The 13640-nt window shown below is 47.3% G+C and overlaps 29 pseudogenes; all 29 read left to right on the top strand.

Annotated features, from left to right (window-relative positions):
• The first annotated feature begins 3496 nt into the window (after nucleotides 1–3496).
• On the top strand, nucleotides 3497–3672 carry LOC143761358 (U2 spliceosomal RNA; annotated as a pseudogene).
• Nucleotides 3673–3849: 177 nt separating this feature from the next.
• LOC143762292 (U2 spliceosomal RNA) lies at nucleotides 3850–4026 on the top strand (annotated as a pseudogene).
• A 176-nt stretch (nucleotides 4027–4202) lies between these two features.
• On the top strand, nucleotides 4203–4380 carry LOC143759388 (U2 spliceosomal RNA; annotated as a pseudogene).
• A 175-nt stretch (nucleotides 4381–4555) lies between these two features.
• On the top strand, nucleotides 4556–4731 carry LOC143760719 (U2 spliceosomal RNA; annotated as a pseudogene).
• Nucleotides 4732–4908: 177 nt separating this feature from the next.
• Nucleotides 4909–5086, top strand: LOC143759452 (U2 spliceosomal RNA; annotated as a pseudogene).
• Nucleotides 5087–5261: 175 nt separating this feature from the next.
• On the top strand, nucleotides 5262–5437 carry LOC143760426 (U2 spliceosomal RNA; annotated as a pseudogene).
• Nucleotides 5438–5614: 177 nt separating this feature from the next.
• Nucleotides 5615–5790, top strand: LOC143818946 (U2 spliceosomal RNA; annotated as a pseudogene).
• Nucleotides 5791–5967: 177 nt separating this feature from the next.
• Nucleotides 5968–6143, top strand: LOC143762043 (U2 spliceosomal RNA; annotated as a pseudogene).
• A 177-nt stretch (nucleotides 6144–6320) lies between these two features.
• Nucleotides 6321–6496, top strand: LOC143760379 (U2 spliceosomal RNA; annotated as a pseudogene).
• A 177-nt stretch (nucleotides 6497–6673) lies between these two features.
• LOC143761382 (U2 spliceosomal RNA) lies at nucleotides 6674–6849 on the top strand (annotated as a pseudogene).
• Nucleotides 6850–7026: 177 nt separating this feature from the next.
• Nucleotides 7027–7202, top strand: LOC143763093 (U2 spliceosomal RNA; annotated as a pseudogene).
• A 177-nt stretch (nucleotides 7203–7379) lies between these two features.
• Nucleotides 7380–7555, top strand: LOC143762716 (U2 spliceosomal RNA; annotated as a pseudogene).
• A 177-nt stretch (nucleotides 7556–7732) lies between these two features.
• Nucleotides 7733–7908, top strand: LOC143761924 (U2 spliceosomal RNA; annotated as a pseudogene).
• A 177-nt stretch (nucleotides 7909–8085) lies between these two features.
• Nucleotides 8086–8261, top strand: LOC143761733 (U2 spliceosomal RNA; annotated as a pseudogene).
• A 177-nt stretch (nucleotides 8262–8438) lies between these two features.
• LOC143760378 (U2 spliceosomal RNA) lies at nucleotides 8439–8614 on the top strand (annotated as a pseudogene).
• Nucleotides 8615–8791: 177 nt separating this feature from the next.
• LOC143759798 (U2 spliceosomal RNA) lies at nucleotides 8792–8967 on the top strand (annotated as a pseudogene).
• A 177-nt stretch (nucleotides 8968–9144) lies between these two features.
• Nucleotides 9145–9320, top strand: LOC143762182 (U2 spliceosomal RNA; annotated as a pseudogene).
• Nucleotides 9321–9497: 177 nt separating this feature from the next.
• LOC143761608 (U2 spliceosomal RNA) lies at nucleotides 9498–9673 on the top strand (annotated as a pseudogene).
• Nucleotides 9674–9850: 177 nt separating this feature from the next.
• Nucleotides 9851–10027, top strand: LOC143762193 (U2 spliceosomal RNA; annotated as a pseudogene).
• A 176-nt stretch (nucleotides 10028–10203) lies between these two features.
• LOC143760079 (U2 spliceosomal RNA) lies at nucleotides 10204–10379 on the top strand (annotated as a pseudogene).
• Nucleotides 10380–10556: 177 nt separating this feature from the next.
• Nucleotides 10557–10735, top strand: LOC143762707 (U2 spliceosomal RNA; annotated as a pseudogene).
• A 174-nt stretch (nucleotides 10736–10909) lies between these two features.
• On the top strand, nucleotides 10910–11085 carry LOC143760227 (U2 spliceosomal RNA; annotated as a pseudogene).
• A 177-nt stretch (nucleotides 11086–11262) lies between these two features.
• Nucleotides 11263–11442, top strand: LOC143760148 (U2 spliceosomal RNA; annotated as a pseudogene).
• A 173-nt stretch (nucleotides 11443–11615) lies between these two features.
• LOC143762709 (U2 spliceosomal RNA) lies at nucleotides 11616–11791 on the top strand (annotated as a pseudogene).
• A 177-nt stretch (nucleotides 11792–11968) lies between these two features.
• LOC143761213 (U2 spliceosomal RNA) lies at nucleotides 11969–12144 on the top strand (annotated as a pseudogene).
• A 177-nt stretch (nucleotides 12145–12321) lies between these two features.
• Nucleotides 12322–12497, top strand: LOC143760694 (U2 spliceosomal RNA; annotated as a pseudogene).
• A 177-nt stretch (nucleotides 12498–12674) lies between these two features.
• LOC143762050 (U2 spliceosomal RNA) lies at nucleotides 12675–12850 on the top strand (annotated as a pseudogene).
• A 177-nt stretch (nucleotides 12851–13027) lies between these two features.
• Nucleotides 13028–13203, top strand: LOC143818771 (U2 spliceosomal RNA; annotated as a pseudogene).
• Nucleotides 13204–13380: 177 nt separating this feature from the next.
• Nucleotides 13381–13556, top strand: LOC143761212 (U2 spliceosomal RNA; annotated as a pseudogene).
• The last annotated feature ends 84 nt before the right edge of the window (nucleotides 13557–13640 follow it).

Here is a 13640-nt window from a genome sequence, read left to right as displayed (position 1 = left end):
TTCTTTGAACCTGGTAAATACGAGACAACAAAATCAAAGCGGGAGAAAAACAATGACCAGCGGGCCTGTCTCGGATTAAGGCGTTTAGCAGACTCGAGATACATCAGATTTTTGTGATCAGTCAAGACCACCACACGATGCTTAGCACCCTCGAGCCAATGACGCCACTCCTCAAATGCCCATTTCATGGCCAACAACTCCCGATTGCCCACATCATAATTTCGCTCGGCAGGCGAAAACTTCCTAGAGAAAAAGGCACAAGGTTTCATAACAGAGCAACCAGGGCCTCTCTGCGACAAAACGGCCCCCGCTCCAATCTCTGAAGCATCCACCTCAACCTGAAAGGGAAGTGAGACATCGGGCTGGCACAAAACAGGCGCCGAAGTAAACCGGCGTTTCAACTCCTGGAAAGCCTCCACGGCAGCAGGAGCCCAGTTGGCTACATCGGAGCCCTTCTTGGTCATATCCGTCAAAGGTTTCACAATGCTAGAAAAATTAGCGATAAAACGACGGTAGAAGTTAGCGAAACCCAAGAATTTCTGAAGACTCTTAACAGACGAGGGCTGAGTCCAATCAAGAATAGCTCGGACCTTGACTGGGTCCATCTCCACAGCAGAAGGGGAAAAAATGAACCCCAAAAAGGGAACCTTCTGTACACCAAAGAGACACTTTGAGCCCTTGACAAACAAAGAATTTTCACGCAAAATTTTAAAGACCAACCTGACCTGCTCCACATGTGAATCCCAATTATCAGAAAAAACCAAAATATCATCCAGATAAACAATCAAAAATTTATCCAGATACTTCCGGAAGATGTCATGCATAAAGGACTGAAAAACTGAAGGCGCATTGGAGAGCCCAAAAGGCATCACCAAGTACTCAAAATGACCTTCGGGCGTATTGAATGCGGTTTTCCATTCATCACCTTGCTTAATGCGCACAAGGTTGTACGCACCACGAAGGTCTATCTTGGTGAACCACTTGGCACCCTTAATCCGGGCAAACAAGTCAGACAACAGCGGTAAAGGATACTGAAATTTGACAGTGATCTTATTTAAAAGCCGATAATCAATACAAGGCCTCAAAGATCCGTCCTTTTTTGCCACAAAAAAGAATCCCGCACCAAGAGGGGAAGAAGACGGACGAATATGTCCTTTCTCCAGAGACTCCTTGATATATGAACGCATAGCGGTATGTTCGGGTACCGACAGATTAAACAGTCTTCCCTTAGGAAATTTACTGCCAGGGATCAAATCTATAGCACAGTCACAGTCCCTATGAGGAGGCAGTGCACTGGACTCAGACTCACTGAAGACATCCTGATAATCAGACAAATACTCAGGAACTTCCGAAGGCGTAGAAGAAGCAATAGACACAGGCAGGGAATCCCCATGAATACCACGACAGCCCCAACTTGAGACTGACATAGCCTTCCAGTCCAGGACTGGATTATGGGTCTGTAACCATGGCAGCCCTAAAACAACCAAATCATGCATTTTATGTAAAACCAGGAAACGTATCACCTCGCGGTGTTCAGGAGTCATGCACATGGTAACTTGTGTCCAATACTGCGGTTTATTTGCTGCCAATGGCGTAGCATCAATACCCCTGAGAGGAATAGGATTTTCCAATGGTTCAAGAGTAAAACCACAGCGCTTAGCAAATGACAGATCCATAAGACTCAGGGCAGCACCTGAATCTACAAACGCCATGACAGGATAAGACGACAGTGAGCAAATCAAAGTTACAGACAGAATAAATTTAGGTTGCAAATTACCAACGGTGACAGGACTAACAACCTTAGCTATACGTTTAGAGCATGCTGAGATAACATGTGTAGAATCACCACAGTAGTAGCACAAGCCATTCCGGCGTCTATGAATTTTCCGCTCATTTCTAGTCAGGATTCTATCACATTGCATTAAATCAGGTGTCTGTTCAGACAACACCATGAGGGAATTTGCGGTTTTGCGCTCCCGCAACCGCCGGTCAATTTGAATAGCCAGTGCCATAGTATCATTCAGACCTGTGGGAATGGGAAAACCCACCATAACATTCTTAATGGCTTCAGAAAGGCCATTTCTAAAATTAGCGGCCAGTGCACACTCGTTCCAATGTGTCAGCACGGACCATTTCCGAAATTTTTGGCAATACACTTCAGCCTCGTCCTGTCCCTGAGACATAGCCAGCAAGGCCTTTTCTGCCTGAATCTCAAGATTGGGTTCCTCATAAAGCAAACCGAGCGCCAGAAAAAACGCATCAATATCAGCCAATGCCGGATCTCCTGGCGCCAGCGAAAACGCCCAATCCTGAGGGTCGCCCCGTAAGAACGAAATAACAATTTTTACTTGCTGAGCAGCGTCTCCAGATGAACAGGGTCTCAGGGACAAAAACAATTTACAATTATTCACGAAATTCCTAAACTTAAACCTGTCTCCGGAAAACAGTTCAGGAATCGGTATTTTAGGTTCTGACCTAGGATTTCTGATAACATAGTCTTGTATGCCCTGCACACGAGTAGCCAGCTGGTCCACACTTGTAATCAAGGTCTGGACATTCATGTCTGCAGCAAGCATAGCCACTCTGAGGTAAAGGGGAAGAAGGAAAAAAAAAAACAAAACTCAGAATCTTCTTTCTTATAATCCCTCTTCTGCAATGCATTAAACATTTAATACTGGCCTGGCAAACTGTTATGACCCCAATGGCGAGGGTCTCAGAGGAACGTGGAAGTCTGCAGAATACAAAAAACCAGCTCATAGGGCAGTGGTAACTGGGTTGACCATATATCTACTCCTAACGCCAACACTAGAAGTAGCCGGGGATCATTCCTACGATGATTCTAGATGACACGCTCCAGCCGGAGAATCTAACTACCCCTAGTAGAGGAAAAACAAAGACCTTTCTTGCCTCCAGAGAAGGGAACCCCAAAGCTGGATAGAAGCCCCCCCACAAATAATAACGGTGAGGTAAGAGGAAATGACAAACACAGAAATGAACCAGGTTTAGCACAGAGAGGCCCGCTTACTGATAGCAGAATAAAGAAAGGTAACTTATATGGTCAACAAAAACCCTATCAAAATCCACACTGGAAATTCAAGAACCCCCGAACCGTCTAACGGTCCGGGGGGAGAACACCAGCCCCCTAGAGCTTCCAGCAAAGATCAGGATATAGATTTGGAACAAGCTGGACAAAAATACAAAACCAAAACAAAAAGCAAAAAGCAAAAAGGCAGACTTAGCTGATATAACTGGAACCAGGATCAGTAGACAAGAGCACAGCAGACTAGCTCTGATAACTACGTTGCCAGGCATTGAACTGAAGGTCCAGGGAGCTTAAATAGCAACACCCCTAACTAACGACCCAGGTGCGGATAAAAGGAATGACAGAAAAACCAGAGTCAAAAAACTAGTAACCACTAGAGGGAGCAAAAAGCGAATTCACAACAGTTTCGGTTGTAGGCCTTGGTGCGGCCCAAGTGGCAAACCATTTCTGATCATCGCTTCTCGGCCAAATGGCTCAAGATCAAGCGTAGTGTCTGTTCTTATCTGATACGTCCCCTATTTGGGGACCATATATTAAATAGATTTTTGGAATAGGGAGCTGGAAATGGAGCTTGCTTTGTCGCATGGAACCTTCACGTGCTGTCACAATGGGGATGGAGGGTGTGGTTATGCAGATTCAAAATGCGTTGTGCACAGCTTGAACACACGCACACCGCAGAACTGTCATCTACAGAGCTTCCAGAGTTTCTGGAAAATGTCTTCCCTGCGGCAATCTTTTGCTATGTCTCCACAGTGGGTTTCGGTTGTAGGCCTTGGTGCGGCCCAAGTGGCAAACCATTTCTGATCATCGCTTCTCGGCCAAATGGCTCAAGATCAAGCGTAGTGTCTGTTCTTATCTGATACGTACCCTATTTGGGGACCATATATTAAATAGATTTTTGGAATAGGGAACTGGAAATGGAGCTTGCTTTGTCGCACGGAACCTTCACTTGCTGTCACAATGGGGATGGAGGGTGTGGTTATGCAGATTCAAAACGCGTTGTGCACAGCTTGAACACACGCACACCGCAGAACTGTCATCTACAGAACTTCCAGAGTTTCTGGAAAATGTCTTCCCTGCGGCAATCTTTTGCTATGTCTCAACAGTGGGTTTCGGTTGTAGGCCTTGGTGCGGCCCAAATGGCACACCATTTCTGATCATCGCTTCTCGGCCAAATGGCTCAAGATCAAGCGTAGTGTCTGTTCTTATCTGATACGTCCCCTATTTGGGGACCATATATTAAATGGATTTTTGGAATAGGGAGCTGGAAATGGAGCTTGCTTTGTCGCACGGAACCTTCACGTGCTGTCACAATGGGGATGGAGGGTGTGATTATGCAGATTCAAAACGCGTTGTGCACAGCTTGAACACACGCACACCGCAGAACTGTCATCGACAAAGCTTCCAGAGTTTCTGGAAAATGTCTTCCCTGCGGCAATCTTTTGCTATGTCTCCACAGTGGGTTTCGGTTGTAGGCCTTGGTGCGGCCCAAGTGGCAAACCATTTCTGATCATCGTTTCTCGGCCAAATGGCTCAAGATCAAGCGTAGTGTCTGTTCTTATCTGATACGTCCCCTATTTGGGGACCATATATTAAATAGATTTTTGGAATAGGGAGCTGGAAATGGAGCTTGCTTTGTCGCACGGAACCTTCACGTGCTGTCACAATGGGGATGGAGGGTGTGGTTATGCAGATTCAAAATGCGTTGTCCACAGCTTGAACACACGCACACCGCAGAACTGTCATCTACAGAGCTTCCAGGGTTTCTGGAAAATGTCTTCCCTGCGGCAATCTTTTGCTATGTCTCCACAGTGGGTTACGGTTGTAGGCCTTGGTGAGGCCTAAGTGGCAAACCATTTCTGATCATCGCTTCTCGGCCAAATGGCTCAAGATCAAGCGTAGTGTCTGTTCTTATCTGATACGTCCCCTATTTGGGGACCATATATTAAATGGATTTTTGGAATACGGAGCTGGAAATGGAGCTTGCTTCGTCGGACGGAACCTTCACATGCTGTCACAATGGGGATGGAGGGTGTGGTTATGCAGATTCAAAACGCGTTGTGCACAGCTTGAACACACGCACACCGCAGAACTGTCATCGACAGAGCTTCCAGAGTTTCTGGAAAATGTCTTCCCTGCGGCAATCTTTTGCTATGTCTCCACAGTGGGTTTCGGTTGTAGGCCTTGGTGCGGCCCAAGTGGCAAACCATTTCTGATCATCGCTTCTCGGCCAAATGGCTCAAGATCAAGCGTAGTGTCTGTTCTTATCTGATACGTCCCCTATTTGGGGACCATATATTAAATAGATTTTTGGAATAGGGAGTTGGAAATGGAGCTTGCTTTGTCGCACGGAACCTTCACGTGCTGTCACAATGGGGATGGAGGGTGTGGTTATGCAGATTCAAAACGCGTTGTATACAGCTTGAACACACGCACACCGCAGAACTATCATCTACAGAACTTCCAGAGTTTCTGGAAAATGTCTTCCCTGCGGCAATCTTTTGCTATGTCTCCACAGTGGGTTTCGGTTGTAGGCCTTGGTGCGGCCCAAGTGGCAAACCATTTCTGATCATCGCTTCTCGGCCAAATGGCTCAAGATCAAGCGTAGTGTCTGTTCTTATCTGATACGTCCCCTATTTGGGGACCATATATTAAATAGATTTTTGGAATAGGGAGCTGGAAATGGAGCTTGCTTTGTCGCACGGAACCTTCATGTGCTGTCACAATGGGGATGGAGGGTGTGGTTATGCAGATTCAAAACGCGTTGTGCACAGCTTGAACACACGCACACCGCAGAACTGTCATCGACAGAGCTTCCAGAGTTTCTGGAAAATGTCTTCCCTGCGGCAATCTTTTGCTATGTCTCCACAGTGGGTTTCGGTTGTAGGCCTTGGTGCGGCCCAAGTGGCAAACCATTTCTGATCATCGCTTCTTGGCCAAATGGCTCAAGATCAAGCGTAGTGTCTGCTCTTATCTGATATGTCCCCTATTTGGGGACCATATATTAAATAGATTTTTGGAATAGGGAGCTGGAAATGGAGCTTGCTTTGTCGCACGGAACCTTCACGTGCTGTCACAATGGGGATGGAGGGTGTGGTTATGCAGATTCAAAACGCGTTGTGCACAGCTTGAACACACGCACACCGCAGAACTATCATCTACAGAACTTCCAGAGTTTCTGGAAAATGTCTTCCCTGCGGCAATCTTTTGCTATGTCTCCACAGTGGGTTTCGGTTGTAGGCCTTGGTGCGGCCCAAGTGGCAAACCATTTCTGATCATCGCTTCTCGGCCAAATGGCTCAAGATCAAGCGTAGTGTCTGTTCTTATCTGATACGTCCCCTATTTGGGGACCATATATTAAATAGATTTTTGGAATAGGGAGTTGGAAATGGAGCTTGCTTTGTCGCACGGAACCTTCACGTGCTGTCACAATGGGGATGGAGGGTGTGGTTATGCAGATTCAAAACACGTTGTGCACAGCTTGAACACACGCACACCGCAGAACTATCATCTACAGAACTTCCAGAGTTTCTGGAAAATGTCTTCCCTGCGGCAATCTTTTGCTATGTCTCCACAGTGGGTTTCGGTTGTAGGCCTTGGTGTGGACCAAGTGGCAAACCATTTCTGATCATCGCTTCTCGGCCAAATGGCTCAAGATCAAGTGTAGTGTCTGTTCTTATCTGATACGTCCCCTATTTGGGGACCATATATTAAATAGATTTTTGGAATAGGGAGCTGGAAATGGAGCTTGATTTGTCGCACGGAACCTTCATGTGCTGTCACAATGGGGATGGAGGGTGTGGTTATGCAGATTCAAAACGCGTTGTGCACAGCTTGAACACACGCACACCGCAGAACTGTCATCTACAGAGCTTCCAGAGTTTCTGGAAAATGTCTTCCCTGCGGCAATCTTTTGCTATGTCTCCACAGTGGGTTTCGGTTGTAGGCCTTGGTGTGGCCCAAGTGACAAACCATTTCTGATCATCGCTTCTCGGCCAAATGGCACAAGATCAAGCGTAGTGTCTGTTCTTATCTGATACGTCCCCTATTTGGGGACCATATATTAAATGGATTTTTGGAATAGGGAGCTGGAAATGGAGCTTGCTTCGTCGCACTGAACCTTCACGTGCTGTCACAATGGGGATGGAGGGTGTGGTTATGCAGATTCAAAACGCGTTGTGCACAGCTTGAACACACGCACACCACAGAACTGTCATCGACAGAGCTTCCAGAGTTTCTGGAAAATGTCTTCCCTGCGGCAATCTTTTGCTATGTCTCCACAGTGGGTTTCGGTTGTAGGCCTTGGTGCGGCCCAAGTGGCAAACCATTTCTGATCATCGCTTCTCGGCCAAATGGCTCAAGATCAAGCGTAGTGTCTGTTCTTATCTGATACGTCCCCTATTTGGGGACCATATATTAAATGGATTTTTGGAATAGGGAGCTGGAAATGGAGCTTGCTTTGTCACACTGAACCTTCACGTGCTGTCACAATGGGGATGGAGGGTGTGGTTATGCAGATTCGAAACGCTTTGTGCACAGCTTGAACACACGCACACCGCAGAACTGTCATCTACAGAGCTTCCAGAGTTTCTGGAAAATGTCTTCCCTGCGGCAATCTTTTGCTAAGTCTCCACAGTGGGTTTCGGTTGTAGGCCTTGGTGCGGCCCAAGTGGCAAACCATTTCTGATCATCGCTTCTCGGCCAAATGGCTCAAGATCAAGCGTAGAGTCTGTTCTTATCTGATACGTCCCCTATTTGGGGACCATATATTAAATGGATTTTTGGAATAGGATGCTGGAAATGGAGCTTGCTTTGTCGCACGGAACCTTCACGTGCTGTCACAATGGGGATGGAGGGTGTGGTTATGCAGATTCAAAACGCGTTGTGCACAGCTTGAACACACGCACACCGCAGAACTGTCATCTACAGAGCTTCCAGAGTTTCTGGAAAATGTCTTCCCTGCGGCAATCTTTTGCTATGTCTCCACAGTGGGTTTCGGTTGTAGGCCTTGGTGCGGCCCAAATGGCAAACCATTTCTGATCATCGCTTCTCGGCCAAATGGCTCAAGATCAAGCGTAGAGTCTGTTCTTATCTGATACGTCCCCTATTTGGGGACCATATATTAAATGGATTTTTGGAATAGGGAGCTGGCAATGGAGCTTGCTTTGTCGCACAGAACCTTCACGTGCTGTCACAATGGGGATGGAGGGTGTGGTTATGCAGATTCAAAACGCGTTGTGCACAGCTTGAACACATGCACACCGCAGAACTGTCATCTACAGAGCTTCCAGAGTTTCTGGAAAATGTCTTCCCTGCGGCAATCTTTTGCTATGTCTCCACAGTGGGTTTCGGTTGTAGGCCTTGGTGCGGCCCAATTGGCAAACCATTTCTGATCATCGCTTCTCGGCCAAATGGCTCAAGATCAAGCGTAGTGTCTGTTCTTATCTGATACGTCCCCTATTTGGGGACCATATATTAAATAGATTTTTGGAATAGGGAGTTGGAAATGGAGCTTGCTTTGTCGCACGGAACCTTCACGTGCTGTCACAATGGGGATGGAGGGTGTGGTTATGCAGATTCAAAACGCGTTGTGCACAGCTTGAACACACGCACACCGCAGAACTATCATATACAGAACTTCCAGAGTTTCTGGAAAATGTCTTCCCTGCGGCAATCTTTTGCTATGTCTCCACAGTGGGTTTCGGTTGTAGGCCTTGGTGCGGCCCAAGTGGCAAACCATTTCTGATCATCGCTTCTCGGCCAAATGGCTCAAGATCAAGCGTAGTGTCTGTTCTTATCTGATACGTCCCCTATTTGGGGACCATATATTAAATAGATTTTTGGAATAGGGAGCTGGAAATGGAGCTTGCTTTGTCGCACGGAACCTTCACGTGCTGTCACAATGGGGATGGAGGGTGTGGTTATGCAGATTCAAAACGCGTTGTGCACAGCTTGAACACACGCACACCGCAGAACTGTCATCTACAGAGCTTCCAGAGTTTCTGGAAAATGTCTTCCCTGCGGCAATCTTTTGCTATGTCTCCACAGTGGGTTTCGGTTGTAGGCCTTGGTGCGGCCCAAATGGCAAACCATTTCTGATCATCGCTTCTCGGCCAAATGGCTCAAGATCAAGCGTAGAGTCTGTTCTTATCTGATACGTCCCCTATTTGGGGACCATATATTAAATGGATTTTTGGAATAGGGAGCTGGCAATGGAGCTTGCTTTGTCGCACGGAACCTTCACGTGCTGTCACAATGGGGATGGAGGGTGTGGTTATGCAGATTCGAAACGCGTTGTATACAGCTTGAACACACGCACACCGCAGAACTGTCATCTACAGAGCTTCCAAAGTTTCTGGAAAATGTCTTCCCTGCGGCAATCTTTTGCTATGTCTCCACAGTGGGTTTCGGTTGTAGGCCTTGGTGCGGCCCAAGTGGCAAACCATTTCTGATCATCGCTTCTCGGCCAAATGGCTCAAGATCAAGCGTAGAGTCTGTTCTTATCTGATACGTCCCCTATTTGGGGACCATATATTAAATGGATTTTTGGAATAGGGAGCTGGAAATGGAGCTTGCTTTGTCGCACGGAACCTTCACGTGCTGTCACAATGGGGATGGAGGGTGTGGTTATGCAGATTCAAAACGCGTTGTGCACAGCTTGAACACACGCACACCGCAGAACTGTCATCTACAGAGCTTCCAGAGTTTCTGGAAAATGTCTTCCCTGCGGCAATCTTTTGCTATGTCTCCACAGTGGGTTTCGGTTGTAGGCCTTGGTGCGGCCCAAGTGGCAAACCATTTCTCATCATCGCTTCTCGGCCAAATGGCTCAAGATCAAGCGTAGTGTCTGTTCTTATCTGATACGTACCCTATTTGGGGACCATATATTAAATAGATTTTTGGAATAGGGAACTGGAAATGGAGCTTGCTTTGTCGCACGGAACCTTCACTTGCTGTCACAATGGGGATGGAGGGTGTGGTTATGCAGATTCAAAACGTGTTGTGCACAGCTTGAACACACGCACACCGCAGAACTGTCATCTACAGAACTTCCAGAGTTTCTGGAAAATGTCTTCCCTGCGGCAATCTTTTGCTATGTCTCCACAGTGGGTTTCGGTTGTAGGCCTTGGTGCGGCCCAAGTGGCACACCATTTCTGATCATCGCTTCTCGGCCAAATGGCTCAAGATCAAGCGTAGTGTCTGTTCTTATCTGATACGTCCCCTATTTGGGGACCATATATTAAATGGATTTTTGGAATAGGGAGCTGGAAATGGAGCTTGCTTTGTCGCACGGAACCTTCACGTGCTGTCACAATGGGGATGGAGGGTGTGGTTATGCAGATTCAAAACGCGTTGTGCACAGCTTGAACACACGCACACCGCAGAACTGTCATCTACAGAGCTTCCAGAGTTTCTGGAAAATGTCTTCCCTGCGGCAATCTTTTGCTATGTCTCCAGAGTGGGTTTCAGTTGTAGGCCTTGGGGCGGCCCAAGTGGCAAACCATTTCTGATCATCGCTTCTCGGCCAAATGGCTCAAGATCAAGCGTAGTGTCTGTTCTTCTCGGATACGTCCCCTATTTGGGGACCATATATTAAATGGATTTTTGGAATAGGGAGCTGGAAATGGAGCTTGCTTTGTCACACGGAACCTTCACGTGCTGTCACAATGGGGATGGAGGGTGTGATTATGCAGATTCAAAACGCGTTGTGCACAGCTTGAACACACGCACACCGCAGAACTGTCATCGACAAAGCTTCCAGAGTTTCTGGAAAATGTCTTCCCTGCGGCAATCTTTTGCTATGTCTCCACAGTGGGTTTCGGTTGTAGGCCTTGGTGCGGCCCAAGTGGCAAACCATTTCTGATCATCGTTTCTCGGCCAAATGGCTCAAGATCAAGCGTAGTGTCTGTTCTTATCTGATACGTCCCCTATTTGGGGACCATATATTAAATAGATTTTTGGAATAGGGAGCTGGAAATGGAGCTTGCTTTGTCGCACAGAACCTTCACGTGCTGTCACAATGAGGATGGAGGGTGTGGTTATGCAGATTCAAAATGCGTTGTGCACAGCTTGAACACACGCACACCGCAGAACTGTCATCTACAGAGCTTCCAGGGTTTCTGGAAAATGTCTTCCCTGCGGCAATCTTTTGCTATGTCTCCACAGTGGGTTACGGTTGTAGGCCTTGGTGAGGCCTAAGTGGCAAACCATTTCTGATCATCGCTTCTCGGCCAAATGGCTCAAGATCAAGCGTAGTGTCTGTTCTTATCTGATACGTCCCCTATTTGGGGACCATATATTAAATGGATTTTTGGAAAACGGAGCTGGAAATGGAGCTTGCTTCGTCAGACGGAACCTACACATGCTGTCACAATGGGGATGGAGGGTGTGGTTATGCAGATTCAAAACGCGTTGTGCACAGCTTGAACACACGCACACCGCAGAACTGTCATCGACAGAGCTTCCAGAGTTTCTGGAAAATGTCTTCCCTGCGGCAATCTTTTGCTATGTCTCCACAGTGGGTTTCGGTTGTAGGCCTTGGTGCGGCCCAAGTGGCAAACCATTTCTGATCATCGCTTCTCGGCCAAATGGCTCAAGATCAAGCGTAGTGTCTGCTCTTATCTGATATGTCCCCTATTTGGGGACCATATATTAAATAGATTTTTGGAATAGGGAGCTGGAAATGGAGCATGCTTTGTCGCACGGAACCTTCACGTGCTGTCACAATGGGGATGGAGGGTGTGGTTATGCAGATTCAAAACGCGTTGTGCACAGCTTGAACACACGCACACCGCAGAACTATCATCTACAGAACCTCCAGAGTTTCTGGAAAATGTCTTCCCTGCGGCAATCTTTTGCTATGTCTCCACAGTGGGTTTCGGTTGTAGGCCTTGGTGCGGCCCAAGTGGCAAACCATTTCTGATCATCGCTTCTCGGCCAAATGGCTCAAGATCAAGCGTAGTGTCTGTTCTTATCTGATACGTCCCCTATTTGGGGACCATATATTAAATGGATTTTTGGAATAGGGAGCTGGAAATGGAGCTTGCTTTGTCACACGGAACCTTCACGTGCTGTCACAATGGGGATGGAGGGTGTGGTTATGCAGATTCAAAACGCGTTGTGCACAGCTTGAACACACGCACACTGCAGAACTGTCATCGACAGAGCTTCCAGAGTTTCTGGAAAATGTCTTCCCTGCGGCAATCTTTTGCTATGTCTCCACAGTGGGTTTCGGTTGTAGGCCTTGGTGCGGCCCAAGTGGCAAACCATTTCTGATCATCGCTTCTCGGCCAAATGGCTCAAGATCAAGCGTAGTGTCTGTTCTTATCTGATACGTCCCCTATTTGGGGACCATATATTAAATAGATTTTTGGAATAGGGAGCTGGAAATGGAGCTTGCTTTGTCACACGGAACCTTCACGTGCTGTCACAATGGGGATGGAGGGTGTGGTTATGCAGATTCAAAACGCATTGTGCACTGCTTGAACACACGCACACCGCAGAACTGTCATCTACAGAGCTTCCAGAGTTTTTGGAAAATGTCTTCCCTGCGGCAATCTTTTGCTATGTCTCCACAGTGGGTTTCGGTTGTAGGCCTTGGTGCGGCCCAAGTGGCAAACCATTTCTGATCATCGCTTCTCGGCCAAATGGCTCAAGATCAAGTGTAGTGTCTGTTCTTATCTGATACGTCCCCTATTTGGGGACCATATATTAAATAGATTTTTGGAATAGGGAGCTGGAAATGGAGCTTGCTTTGTCGCACGGAACCTTCACGTGCTGTCACAATGGGGATGGAGGGTGTGGTTATGCAGATTCAAAACGCGTTGTGCACAGCTTGAACACACGCACACCGCAGAACTGTCATCTACAGAGCTTCCAGAGTTTCTGGAAAATGTCTTCCCTGCGGCAATCTTTTGCTATGTCTCCACAGTGGGTTTCGGTTGTAGGCCTTGGTGTGGCCCAAGTGGCAAACCATTTCTGATCATCGCTTCTCGGCCAAATGGCTCAAGATCAAGCGTAGTGTCTGTTCTTATCTGATACGTCCCCTATTTGGGGACCATATATTAAATGGATTTTTGGAATAGGGAGCTGGAAATGGAGCTTGCTTCGTCGCACGGAACCTTCACGTGCTGTCACAATGGGGATGGAGGGTGTGGTTATGCAGATTCAAAACGCGTTGTGCACAGCTTGAACACACGCACACCGCAGAACTGTCATCTACAGAGCTTCCAGAGTTTCTGGAAAATGTCTTCCCTGCGGCAATCTTTTGCTATGTCTCCACAGTGGGTTTCGGTTGTAGGCCTTGGTGCGGCCCAAGTGGCAAACCATTTCTGATCATCGCTTCTCGGCCAAATGGCTCAAGATCAAGCGTAGTGTCTGTTCTTATCTGATACGTCCCCTATTTGGGGACCATATATTAAATGGATTTTTGGAATAGGGAGCTGGAAATGGAGCTTGCTTTGTCACACGGAACCTTCACGTGCTGTCACAATGGGGATGGAGGGTGTGGTTATGCAGATTCAAAACGCGTTGTGCACAGCTTGAACACACGCACACCGCAGAACTATCATCTACAGAACTTCCAGAGTTTCTGGAA

The sequence above is a fragment of the Ranitomeya variabilis genome, chromosome 3, assembly GCF_051348905.1.
Source record: "Ranitomeya variabilis isolate aRanVar5 chromosome 3, aRanVar5.hap1, whole genome shotgun sequence".
Taxonomy (NCBI): Eukaryota; Metazoa; Chordata; class Amphibia; order Anura; family Dendrobatidae; genus Ranitomeya; species Ranitomeya variabilis.
The sequence above is the reverse complement of the archived record's forward strand: the minus strand, read 5'-3'. Positions and strand labels throughout refer to the sequence as shown.